This window comes from Zalophus californianus, chromosome 16 (genome assembly GCF_009762305.2).
Source record: "Zalophus californianus isolate mZalCal1 chromosome 16, mZalCal1.pri.v2, whole genome shotgun sequence".
NCBI lineage: Eukaryota > Metazoa > Chordata > Mammalia > Carnivora > Otariidae > Zalophus > Zalophus californianus.
In genome coordinates this window covers 44,207,044-44,219,993 of record NC_045610.1, presented here as the reverse complement: position 1 = coordinate 44,219,993, position 12,950 = coordinate 44,207,044, and the positions used below count along the sequence as shown (strand labels likewise).

The following is a 12,950-nucleotide window of genomic DNA, read 5'->3' as shown; positions in this document are numbered from 1 at the left end:
GCCTCAGGTCGCCTACGAAGCTATGTTCTGATATGGCTTCTCAGCATTGCTTGTAAAATACTTATTTTTTCTCCTATTAAAATGTATGAATTCATAACCAATTCTAGCCATGTGGTAAGGAATTAAAAATGGAAACTAGTTAAACATGTCCATCCAGGGAACAGCGGCCACAGGCGTGAGGAGCAGGACTGAAGCTGGAATCCTCGTGGGAGCCAGTGTACTTCCACAAGAGCAGTGCAGGCAAAGGAGGATGTGTAGGGGCGTCGTTCCCTCGTTTCCCTGATCAAATCAGTCTCTGGAAACTGGAAAACATATATTCAGGGAATGTAGACTCTTAAATCAGTTAGCAGTTTATTCTGGTGCCTCTCTCCCCTGGCTATTCACAACACGCTTGACCCTGCCCAGAGAGGACCATCTATTTCTGGCCCCTCTCATAAGGTCTTCGGCGTTGCCAGAATATTTGGATCACTGAGACTAGCTCCACTGCAGGGCTAAGCCCTGTCTTTCTTCCCAAGTACAGAAACTCATGCACACAATGTGTGCCCTGTCTGGCAAGTAGAGGGTTCTTCACCCTTACATGGCTGTGGATAATTCACATTGGGTGTTTGGGGTTTGTTTTCTTAAAAAAAAAAAAAAAGAAGAATGTGCGAGAGCATTAATTGCCCAATCTGCGGAAAAGGCAAAAATTCCTCCACTCCTGCGGCACCCGGGTGGTTCGGTTGGTGAAACATTAAAACTCTTGGTTTCAGCTCAGGTCATGATGGATGTCCATACACGTAATTGGTGCTCATCACTGGGGGGCTAGTGGTGGTGAACGTCGGGGGCCTGGGGGAATCGCATCACTAGCTTTCAGGTTATCAGCTGCTTTCCATAGATTCAAAGCTGCTACTGCCACTCAACAGACTGCTGAGGTCACCACAAACCCGCACAGTCCCAAGCCCGGGGACGAGTGGGGAATATGGAGTCCAACGTGCTCCCTGCACGTCTGCTACTGCAGAGGAGGAGAGAGTGGCTTCCACCTTTTCACCTTCCAGATTTCACACAGGTACATTTTTATTGGCAGAAGCCTGCTGTCAAGGGAATCTGTGAAATGTGGTTTGTGGGCTTCCATCACTGCAAAGAAAGGGATAGAAGTGGGTGTCAAGAGCCAAACCAACACAATCCAACTAAATGGGTGTGTGTTCAAGTCTTTCTAAAAGGGGGGTGGCAGGTCTACAAGGAGTAAGATGGTGGAGAACTAGCTATGTCAGAAAACCTAGAAAGGTGTCATTCTAGCTAGGCAACCAGGTGAGGTACCTGATACTAGATACTGATACCATGCAGTCATCCCCAGAGCTGACTGGAGAAGCACCTGGAGTGGATGCTTCGTTTGGTCTCTGGAATGTTCTCATTGGAATGAGAGCTGGAAAGACTATGGGGCAATGAGGTATCTGAGGAAACACAGTCCTCAAGTCAAAATGGCTGCCAGAGAAAAGGTATCCATAGGGAAACACAAATTCTCAAAATACAGTCTTTAAACATCTAACTCAAACATCCTTGAGATGCTTCTTTAAAAGACTGATCCTGAAAAATTAACAGATTAATTAAATTTAAAGGCTGATCCTGTGCATCTCCCCTGTTGGAAATAAACCAAACCAGAAACTACTTAATTAGTCCAGACAGATCTCAATTAGTAATATAATACTGCAGCAGTAGAGGGAATATAGGACTGTTGTAGTACAGGGGATATGGGACTGCTGTAGTAGAGGGAATATGGGACTGCTGTAGCACAGGGAAAATGGGACTGCTGTAGTACAGGGGATATGGGACTGCTGTAGCACAGGGAATATGGGATTGCTGTAGTACAGGGGATATGGGACAGCTGTAGTACAGGGAATATGGGACTGTTGTAGTACAGGGAAAATGGGACTGAGGTAGTACAGGGAATATGGGACTGCTGTAGTACAGAGAATATGGGACTGCTGTAGTACAGGGAATATGAGACTGTTGTAGTACAGGGAAAATGGGACTGAAGTAGTACAGGGAATATGGGACTGCTGTAGTACAGGGAATATAGGACTGCTGTAGTACAGGGAATATGGGACTGCTGTAGTACAGGGAATATGGGACTGCTGTAGCTACAGGGAATATGGGACTGCTGTAGTACAGGGAATAAGGGACTGCTCGTGGTACAGGGAATATGGGACTGCTGTAGTACAGAGAATATGGGACTGCTGTAGTACAGGGAATATGGGACTGTTGTAGTACAGGGAAAATGGGACTGAAGTAGCACAGGGAATATGGGACTGCTGTAGCACAGGGAATATGGGACTGCTGTAGCACAGGGAATATGGGACAGCTGTAGCACAGGGAATATGGGACTGCTGTAGTACAGAGAATATGGGACTGCTGTAGTACAGAGAATATGGGACTGCTGTAGTACAGGGATTATGGGACTGCTGTAGTACAGGGATTATGGGACTGCTGTAGTACAGGATTATGGGACTCCTGTAGTACAGGGATTATGGGACTGCTGTAGTACAGGGAATATGCGACTGCAGTAGTATAGGGAATACAGAATTGGCCTTTCCTCTGGGCCATGGGTCATGTTTAAAGGCTACAGGAAAGCCCTGGAAAAGACAAGAGGAAGTTGAAACCAAATTTGGGCTCCTTGCTCGCATTGGTCAATTTGGGTTCACTGTTTGTGGTGCTCATGGTGGAGGTTGGCTGCTGCTGTTTCCCTCAAGGGTTGAAGATGATGTAAGAGCTCAGCAGCTTCCTTCCCTGTGCCTCTAAGGCATAGAGGCCAGAAGCACCAGGAAGCAGTTGTCAGGGGCAGCATAAGCAATATTCCAGGCCTGATCACAGAGGCCTGCTAGGAAGGGCTCCGAGGGTGACCTTGGCCAAGCCCAGGGGAGCCTCTAGAGAGCGCTCTAGGGCCTGATGTCCGGGACCATGCTAGAGGTCCAGGGTATGGTGTTGCATTTCCAAACGAGATAGCAATCGCCTGGTATTGCAGGGAGAGGTGGTTACCAAACAGGAGATCCCTATCTTTCAGGACCTTCTCTGATCATTTTCTGCGGCTAATCGCCTCATCCCTTCTCCCCTCGGACCCCAACTCTCTTTCAGGCCGGCCCAGCCTGCTTGTAATCCACATGATGTGCCTTTTTGCGTATCATTTTCTTCATCTCTTCCCTCACCAGATCATGTCTCCATCTTCAAATGAATCTTCAGAGCTCGCTTCACCCCACCAGTTTCCCCCAGCTTACTCTTTTATGTTCTTGCCTTTCCTTGACACCGCCACTCCTCATCTTCCTTTTTGTTTACACTAGTGTGTCTGAGTGCTCTCTCCAATCTTGGGACTTTTCATGTCCCTCTGCCTGTCATTCCTAATTACATTGTTTCTCAAGGACAAGGATTATATCTGTCCTGCCCTTGACTCTCCCTAGTACAGACCAGCACTCAGCACGTTGGGTCAAAGAACAGAGAGTGGGATTGGCTGGGTCCAGATTGAGGTTTATCACTTGCTGTGTGACCTTGAACAAGCTACATAACCTTTCTGGGCTTCAGTTGTCCTTATTTACAAAATGAAGATGATAATGGTCCTTTCCTCGTGGGGTTATTGACTTGGCAGAATGTCTTAGATGTGGCAAGTGCTCAGTAAATGCTGCCTGTCGGTATTACTATTCATATTCGTGTTAAATTATTAGAAACCCTGCCAAAACATGTGGCCTAAAGTGCCACTTACAAATTTTACAGTTCAGCGATGCTGTTCAATTTAATCGGTTACATGTTGGCATCAGAAAACGTGTCTTTCCTGGCCGAAACACTGTTGATTACTCCTGTCTCGCTCATTTCCTCTCTCTTCCTTTGAGAGGCAGGTCCACGAGATCAGTCTCACATGGGACGCCTGGAGACGGCAGACAAGCAGTCTCTGCACCGTGAGTAATTAACTATGGAGACCAGAGTCCTTTCTCTGATGACACCATGCTAATGGGCTGGGTTTCCTGACCGCGTTTCTGCCTCAGGGGCTTAATGATTCAGCGCAGAATGAGTTCTGTTGTTCGGGTGGACAGAAACACCCTCTGGCAACGTCGCTGGCTTCCCTGATTGCACCCTGTGGAATCCCACCAGTCGTACCCCCGTGACCCCTCCGCTCAACCTGACATGGCCCTATGGGAATGGACATTCTCTCCTCCACCTGTCTTCATCTAATTACCGAGCCCTTAGAGGACTGTGCTCCATACCAACTCAGAGATGTTGAACTGGAATCGGTCATTTCTTCTGAGCTGAGAACTGTGGCTTTTTTAGGAGGATTATTCAGAAACGAATAGCAATATTAATTAGTTTAGTTCCCACACCGTGGTTTCTTTGGAGAAGAGCTCTGCTTTTTGTTTCGTGGTTTCTTTGCGTTGTAAGGAAAGGTCCTCTCTTGGAGCTGGTCAGGACAGGCACCACTGGTTCCCCACACGCTGCGGAGGCCACCCCCTCACCTCCCTGCCGGGCTGTCAGCACGCCCGATTCTGACCACTCGTGCCTCCTTTCCACAGCCTCAAAAGCGTCTCTGGGTTCTGTGCCCCACCTCGTTCTCATCCAAACTGTATATCAGCTGTAGGTTGGACAGGTCCACTGTCATGTCTTTCTGGGGCGAGAAGCAGTCTGGGTGCCTTTCTTCTGTGCACAGATTAGTGTCCAATCGGCTCTGTTTGCCTTCCCAACATTCCCGTTGTCGTATGATGAAAATGAAAAAGCGGTAATTTCGACTGTTTATCAAAAGGGATAAGGAAAATGAGTGTATTTATCATATCTTTATCTCTGTGGATTCTTTCCTGGGCCTTTTTCCTAGTGATATTTGGGTCTATTTTGGGGACATCAGTGTCAGCCTGCCCATTCTTATGGAAAGCCTTAAGGGAGCACTTCTCTGTGTTTCACACACTAATCTTCCCCTTTGCTTTTTTTTTTTCTTTTAACCTCATTACTGTAGGGAATTCAATTGCAGCCTTTTTACTAGATATTTATAACTCGTATCTGAGAATAATCTCAAAGGAAAAGAGACCTCATTCTGTTTCAGAAGATACTGCATTTTGCTTATTTTGTTTCTACAAGGCAAGAAATTTATTTCTACAGATTTATCTAGCTTTTTTAAAAATTGGCATTGTTATGGCTTTAACAGCTACATGTGTGTATGTGTTTAGAAAACATTTACAGAGTACTTAGTATAACTGAATTTTTTCCAGTTACTCACTAGTATATGTGTTTTCTCCTTTTAAAATGTGTTTCTTTGAATTTTATTGGATATGGAAAAAAGATGTGTTTAATGTATCCTTCTAATTTAAGTTCGCTGTCTCTTCCAGCAATTACTCTTTTTTCTCTTTTGTGCAGTAGTAGAAAACGAAATCCAAGCAAGCATAGACCAGATATTCAGCCATCTAGAACGTCTGGAGATTTTGTCCAGCAAGGAGCCCCCTAACAAAAGACAGAATGCCAGACTGTGAGTGCACTGACACCCTCAGCCCGTGAGGGCTAGCCCAGGGAAGGCTAGCGAATATTCTGAAAAATCCATTTACACATTGAAAACGAGACTCTGTAAAGATAAAGTTCCCCTAAAGGGCACGATTCCATTTCACTGATGCTTCCTCAAAATAAAACCCTGTGAGGTTAGTGGCTCAGAAGCCTCATGTCTCCTTATGTTGGGTCATTTTGATATTGCCTGCCTACCTGAAGCCTACTGCTGTCGGAGAGGTTGGCTCTGGCCTTTGGTTCCCGCTGCCTTCTTGGGTTGAAATGAAATCTTGCCCTTAATCACTTCAGTCAGTCTGTTTATAATAAGATGCCAATCTTACGTTTGGTACTCCCCCATGAAATTAAAATGAAACCCCCCTCAACACCTCCACCCCAGCCCCTGCTCCCAAAAGTTTTATGAAACTTTGTTGATGCTTTACTCGAAAGATGCCCTTGGGCTTCTTCTTGGGAAGCGATATAGTCCATGGAAGGTCAGGGAGAGGTCCTTGAGCCTGCTTCCTGTCACCTGTTGCCTGTCATGCATCCAGACTCAGAGACCAGCAGAGCTTAAGTAAAGCTGCTGGAATCTCGTGGGCTACCACCCAACTGGAACCACAGGCTGCTGCTTTTTTTTCACCATCTTCGATCAAAATCAGGAGATTCTGTTGGAGATATCGCGAAGCAGTGTCGGGAGAAGCAAGGAAGCATCTTCCTTGAATACAAAGGCTGGCCACTGCAGCGTGCTGCCTTGGGTTCCTGACATGTAGTCTCTCTCTCCATCAATTCCAGGCGTGTTGACCAGTTAAAGTATGATGTCCAGCACTTGCAGACCGCTCTCCAAAACTTCCAGCATCGGCGATACGCAAGGGAACAGCAGGAGAGACAGCGAGAGGAGCTTCTGTCTCGCACGTTCACCGCTAACGTAAGCCAGGCTCCGGGGTGGGGATCTGCAGGTACCTGGCAGCTCCCTGGAGCTGCAGCTGGGGTCTTGGAGCTTCATCCTTTTCGGGGGTGTCTGAAGCCGACCGAGGAGGAGGAGACCCACTGGAAGTGACAGTGGCCTTCGTGCATTGCCGCCAACACTAGACCTAGACAGGTAATCTCTTTGGCGAACACAGAAGCCCGAAAAGGAAGCAGTTACACTGAGCGCACGGGCAGAGGTGAAAATGACCTGGTTGGACTGAGAGGTGGAAGTTCACGTGGTGGAAAGGTTTCTTTCTGATCAGATAGAGACACGATGATGAGAACAGAGACCATTTGTCAGGAGGCAGCGTTCCAAAGCTGCCTTTGGGCGCTCAGCACGGCTCTGTGTCTGTAGCTCCAGGATCGGATACATGAAAATGTTTTTGCCCCGAATCTGAGCAGCAGTTTGGAGGAATTTGTTAACAGATATTTTGTTTTGGATGGATTGCTTAACTTTGAGCCTGTTCGAAAGTGGCCTGTTGGCTTGCATGTTTGATTTGGGGGACACCCTTGGCCCTGCCCTTGGATCTCGATAGGATCATTTCCTGCGCACGGCTGTAGAGCACATTGGCCTTTTTCATGTCCTGCATTATATATTTCCACCAAGCGAGGTGGGTTTGGGGGCCTTTATGTTTTGTTTTGTTTCGTTTTACAGAGAGGTTCATTTTCTAATGAGGTCTTAGCGTTCTGAGCCTGCCGTTAGAATTCAGATCAGTCCACATTTCACCGAGGTTTGTCCCTTTGCCGCGTCCCCACTGGCAGTAAATTTCCCTGAGTATTTCAGAATGTGCCTGCATAGATTTTACTTCTCTAGGGTAAGCAGTCACATATCAGTGGTTAACAATTCAAAAGTGTAATGAGGATGTGCTGGTGGTAGAGCGGTAAGCATAGTTCCTTTCCTTTTTTTTTTTTTTTTGTAGTTTCCAGGTTTTCATAGATGCCTTTCAAAAGCATAATGAACTATACAACACACTAAAAGGTTTGTGGGCTTTTGATAGTCATGGCATTGGGTATTCAGGCCTGTTTTAGGCCAGGGACGATCACTTAGAATTATTTTGTTTCTTATCAGCTTGGTGTGGTGCGGAGCACACGGTGCCCCTAGTAAAAATTGACTTGCTAAATGGACTACTTGCTGGTCATTCTGTGAGCTAAAACTAGGATACGTTTTTCCGAGTGATGATGCCCCATTAGCTATTAGAGGGTAAGAAAGATTTGTATATAAAAGGCATTCTGCAGATGCTGGTCAGATGAAGAGGAAGTCGCTCATTCTTCATTCAAACGCTGGGGTCTTTTGCCCCCCTGAGCATTGGCCATGTGCAGAACACTGTTGACTATGCTGAGAGTAAAGCTTGGGAAAAAAGGCAAAGCCGGGGCTCCTCCCTGGGAGACGCTCCTGTGTGAGCCGCAGGGACGGGGAGCAGGTGCGTGGGAATGATTCCGAACTTGTGCAGCAAAAAAGAGGTGGTTTAGCCTCTTGGTGGTGATTGAAGGAGGTGAGAAGGGCACTGCTTGCCAGGCTGAAGAGTGTGCCATGGTCAGGAGGCAGGAAAGCGGAAGTACGGCCAGTCCCGACTGGCTTCTGTATACAGCCCCCTTTGGTGTAAACTTAGAGCCCCAGGACCAGTCTCAGGGTTTGTCTCCACTGGGTGGTTAAAGAGGGCAGGCTCCTCACTCAGTAGTGAGATGCAGGCCCCGCTGGACTTAGCAGCTCTGCCTGATCTCAGACAAGCTGTTCCACCTCTCTGGGTTTCAGTTTCTTCACCTCTAAAATGGGGACACTATAGTAACTAAGTCGTCACGTTAGAGTGAGGATTAAGTGAGCTTAGGGTAATGCGCACACAGAGGGGAAAGCACTTGATCAGTGTCTGTTTTTCCCTCACTTCCTTTCTTTACAGCCATTTCTTGCCCGCTTAGGAGAATTGTCATTCAGGCTACCATTGGGCCTTCCTTGGAAATGGGCTCCTGTATCCTGAGTCTCAATCTAATGGCAGGGATAAACTGTAGATAAAACAGCTGCAGAACCAAAGCAAACCTTTAATACTAATGTGTTAAGGGAAAGCCAAGGAGAGGAACACGTGGACCAAGCTAAGTTCATAGTCAGGGAAGTAGTCAGAGAAAGCCTTTAGGAGAAGGCCAGCGAGGCCTTGAAGGCCTGATGTTGTCTGTCCTAGGCGGTGGTCATGGTAGAGAGGCAGGAATGAATGGGCCTTGTGTAGCGGGACTTGTTTGCAGAGTGCCAGGTCGGAGGGAAGTTGCTCTTCCTCTGAGCGAACAGAGGCCACCCCAGGTCTTGGCTTCGCTTTCTCCTCTCTATTAGGTTCCTCTGATTCTTGCACCATTCCCTCTGGCTGTTCCTCTGGCTTGGCCTTGGCCAAAAGGCAGAGCGGCCAGATGCGGTAGGACCCCAGGAGCTGACCAGCCAGCAGAGCTAATCCAGTGCCTGCGTCTCTTTCACAGAACTCTGATACCACCATCCCCAACGGATGACTCGCTGCAGTTCAACTCCTCCCTCCAGAAAATTCACCACAGCGTGGATGACCTCATTGGAGGAGGGCACAGTATTCTGGAGGGACTGAGGGCCCAGAGACTGACCTTGAAGGTGGGGGCCCCTTCTGGGGGACAGGGAAAGGCCCTTTGTTTTGGCCTCATCCAGTGGTTTGGTACCTGCGTTTACATTGCGGTTCCGTATCCTCACATTTTGAGATTTCGATGGAGTCTGGGATCCTTTCTATCAGAGCTGAATTATTGTGAGTCCACGGGTCACCACACTCTCTTCACCAGCAGTTATTACTTGTGCTTGCAGCGAAGCATAATTTAGCATCTCTCGGTGTCTAGGTCTTTTTCCATTTACCGAACCTGTTCATGAAAGTGACTGCTACAAAAGGAACCAAAAAGACCAAGAAATTCCACAATTTCAGAAATGACAGAATCCGCGATTCAAGAAGGCAGAAGGCGGCTGTATGGGGCACCTCCCTTCCCATGGCTTCCCGGAGAGCCCCCCCCCCCCGCACACACAGACCGCCTTGGAAACCGAGACCTTTTGTGCTCCTGTAACTGAGCCCCGTGGGTGGGGTCTTAGGGCCGCCCTGGTAGACCGGCAGCAGACGGCTTCTAGAGCACGGCTGTTGACCCACAGCACGCTAGCACTCTCGTAGTCACAGGTGTTTCTAGAAGCCCTGCCCCCCATTGGCTGAGACTCAAACCTACCCCCTCCCCACCCCCAATCCCGGGAGTGGTTTACAGAAACATTACACAGATTCTGATGTCAGTCGTGGTGTTTCAGCCTCAGCCCTTTTCCTGTATCAGCCCTGTTGGATAATGGGGTGTGGGCTGTGCCTATTATCAGGGTGTGGTCCCCTGTGAACGAAGCACTCCCAGCCACTGAGCTGTGAGAAACAGTCAATCGAGAAGTGTGAGCTTTATCTTAGTTTTTGTTGGACCACGGTGAGCCTGTCAGCTCCGCAGGACTTCGGTACGTGGCTGGACAGGCCCCTGCCCATCTTTACTAAGGAGAGGGTCGGGCGAGCCGTGAGGGACACTTGACCCTCCTGCCACTGGCCATGGTGCTTCTGATGGTCTAGAAGTGTGGTCTCTGACAGCTTCACAGGTGCCTCTCTTTCCGAGCGGCACCTGCCGTAATCTCACTGATAAGTGATGACTCATCTGCCCTTTCTTTGGAAAACTGTCCATATCCAGAAAAACAGTAAAACCCTTTTGTTTATTTATGTTAGAGAGCGTGCGCAAGAGCAGGGGTTGTGGGGAGCTTGCAGACGGAGAGGGAGAATCTTCAGCAGTCCCCATGCCCATCCGGCGCTTGATCCCACGACCCTGAGATCATGACCTGAGCTGAAATCAAGAGTTGGGACACTTACCAACTCAGCCCCCCCAGGCGCCCCAGTAAAACCCTTTTAGAATAAGACTCACCACACTGCACTAACGTCGACCTAGTGGGGATTAGTTAGAGCTTCTTGTGAAACCCAGTGTTCATTTCCCAGCAAAGTCTGGTGTCACGGGGGAGTCCAAGCAGCATCTGTCCCTAGGCTGTCCCCAGAAGGAAGCGCCGGGAAGCCTGAGAGGCGGGTGGGATTGGAATGTGAGTTTTCTAACACTTTCCTCACGCACCTACCACTGCCTACCTGCCTTTTGTCTCCTGATTCCCGCCACCCACCTCCCACCCCCACTCTGTCTGGGGTTTCTCTGCCTAAACCATTGGAAAGGAACATAGAGAGCATGAAGGAACTGGGCCGTGATTTGGAGAAATTTGTGTTTGGAAAGGAATACCTTTTTTTTGAAATTTATGTTAATTTTCAGGTGATTGTAGAAGCTTGCTACTTGCACTTTGTACAGTGATGAAATAATCTGCTCTCAGAGCTAAGCAGACTCTTTAGTGAGAGCCTAAATTTTACCATCACTGTCGTGGAAAAAACACATTTCTGGCCTCCTCTGGCAACAGTTAAGTTGGACTTGAGAGATCCCTCTCAGGCTTGTTCGTCATTGCCTGGGCTGAACCCAGGTTTTGAATTCCTGTCCTCACGTCGTTTTCACTTCTGCCTCTTCTCTCTTGCTCGTTAATGCATCGTTGGTTTAAAAAAGGCACGGAGGGGTTAGGCTGGGTGCCATCCGTAAGGAAGCGGTGGGTGGTGTGTGTGGAAGTAGGTTAGGGTCTGCCCCAGGAGTCCTTTATACTTGTTACTTCGTAAGAAATAGAGTGTGCTTAAAAACAAACTTAGAAAGCAGAGAGGAGGGCATGCTGGGTGGATGTGTGCTGTTGATTTAGGAGTAAAATACCCTTTGGGTTTTGGTGGCGTTTATGTAAGGGGTGGCTGTGTTGGTGTGTGTCCTTCCATGTCACCCACGTCAGACCCTCTGGTAAACATGGATGTTGACCACACGTTACACGCCAAAGAATCCAGAGGTTTCTACTCTACAAGGTGAATGGGCTGACAGCCAGGATTTCGGAGTTAGGGAGCAGAGGAAGAGTTTTTTGATGTTGCCCTTTCAAAAAAAGTACATAAAAACATTCCAACATCAAAAAATTTTCTTGAGGTATAATGTCCATACAGGTGTACAGATGTAATTTGCCCGGGTCATTGAATTTTGGCAGATGCACACCCCTTTGTAATTCACACTGCTCTCCAGACAGAGACCATTTCCATGGGCCCTGGACAATCCCTCCTGCTTTTGCCAGCAGATGATTCTCCTTCCAGGGAACCATTGTTTTGATTATCTCACCATAAAGTAGTTTTTGCCTGTTACTGAACTTCATTTAAATGGATTCGGAAGCGTGGCTTCCTCTCAGGAGTGTTTTCCCAAGCTCTTTCATATTGTTCATGTCGGTCATTAGGTCCTTTTTTTTTTTTTAAAGATTTTATTTATTTGACAGAGAGAGAGACAGCGAGAGAGAGAGAGAGCAGGGGGAGTGGGAGAGGGAGAAGCAGGCCTCCACCGAGCATGGAGCCCGATGCGGGGCTCGATCCCATGACCCTGGGATCATGACCCGAGCCGAAGGCAGCCGCTTAACCAACTGAGCCACCCAGGCGCCCGGTCATTAGGTCCTTTTAATTGTCAAGGAGTATCCCCATCATGCCGATTCACTGGACATGTTTACCCCATTCTCTGGTTGACGTACACCTGGATTATTGCAGTGTTTGGATATTCTCCTGTGTTTTCCATCAGAAGCTTTATGTTTAATTATGTGATCCATCTCAAATTCATTTTTGTGCATAATATGAATTGAGGGTCTTCTCACACACATATACGTATATGATACATAGGAGACGTGTGTGTGCGTATACATGTCCATGATACGTATGTGAGCTAGAGTCCATTGTTCCAGCACATTTGTGGAAAAAACTTTTCTTGCCTCCCTGCTTTGCTCTGGTACCTTAATCAAAGTCATTTGACCGTAAGCGTCGATCTATTTCTGATTAATGCTGCATTTTATATGCTTTAGGCATGACCAGGAGACTGTTATTGGTAAAGTCCCATTCCTCGGCAAGACGAGTTGATCGTTGTTTTTCGTTCTCTGCTTGTCTGCCCCAGGGGACTCAGAAGAAGATCCTCGACATCGCAACATGCTGGGCTTGTCCAACACCGTGATGCGGCTCATTGAGAAGCGGGCTTTCCAGGACAAGTACTTTATGATTTGTGGATGGCTGCTCACCTGTGTGGTCATGTTCCTCGTGGTGCAGTACCTGACATGAGCCAGCCACGCCCCGAGGCCACCATCGTTCCCCACGAGTGAGAGTCTGCGTGAAAGCGTGTGCGTGAGCGAGAGAGGGGGGCCCAGAGGCTGCCTTCTGAAATGTATGCCCTTCTTAACTGTGAAGACCACTTGGAAGTAATTGTGATCTGTAACCTAGTGGGAGTTTCAAACCTGCTCTGTGTTCTGTGATACCTTGGAGGGGCAGTTAGTGCCACCACGCTGCACGGCGCTTAGGCAATGAAAGAAGTACCTGTTCTCTTTCTCTCTTTCTTGCCCTCACTGGGGAGGAAGTGACGGTAAG

At 48.0% G+C, this 12,950-nt stretch overlaps 1 pseudogene; it reads left to right on the top strand.

The window, feature by feature from the left end:
- The first annotated feature begins 3,877 nt into the window (after window positions 1-3,877).
- Window positions 3,878-12,647, top strand: LOC118356392 (annotated as a pseudogene).
- The last annotated feature ends 303 nt before the right edge of the window (window positions 12,648-12,950 follow it).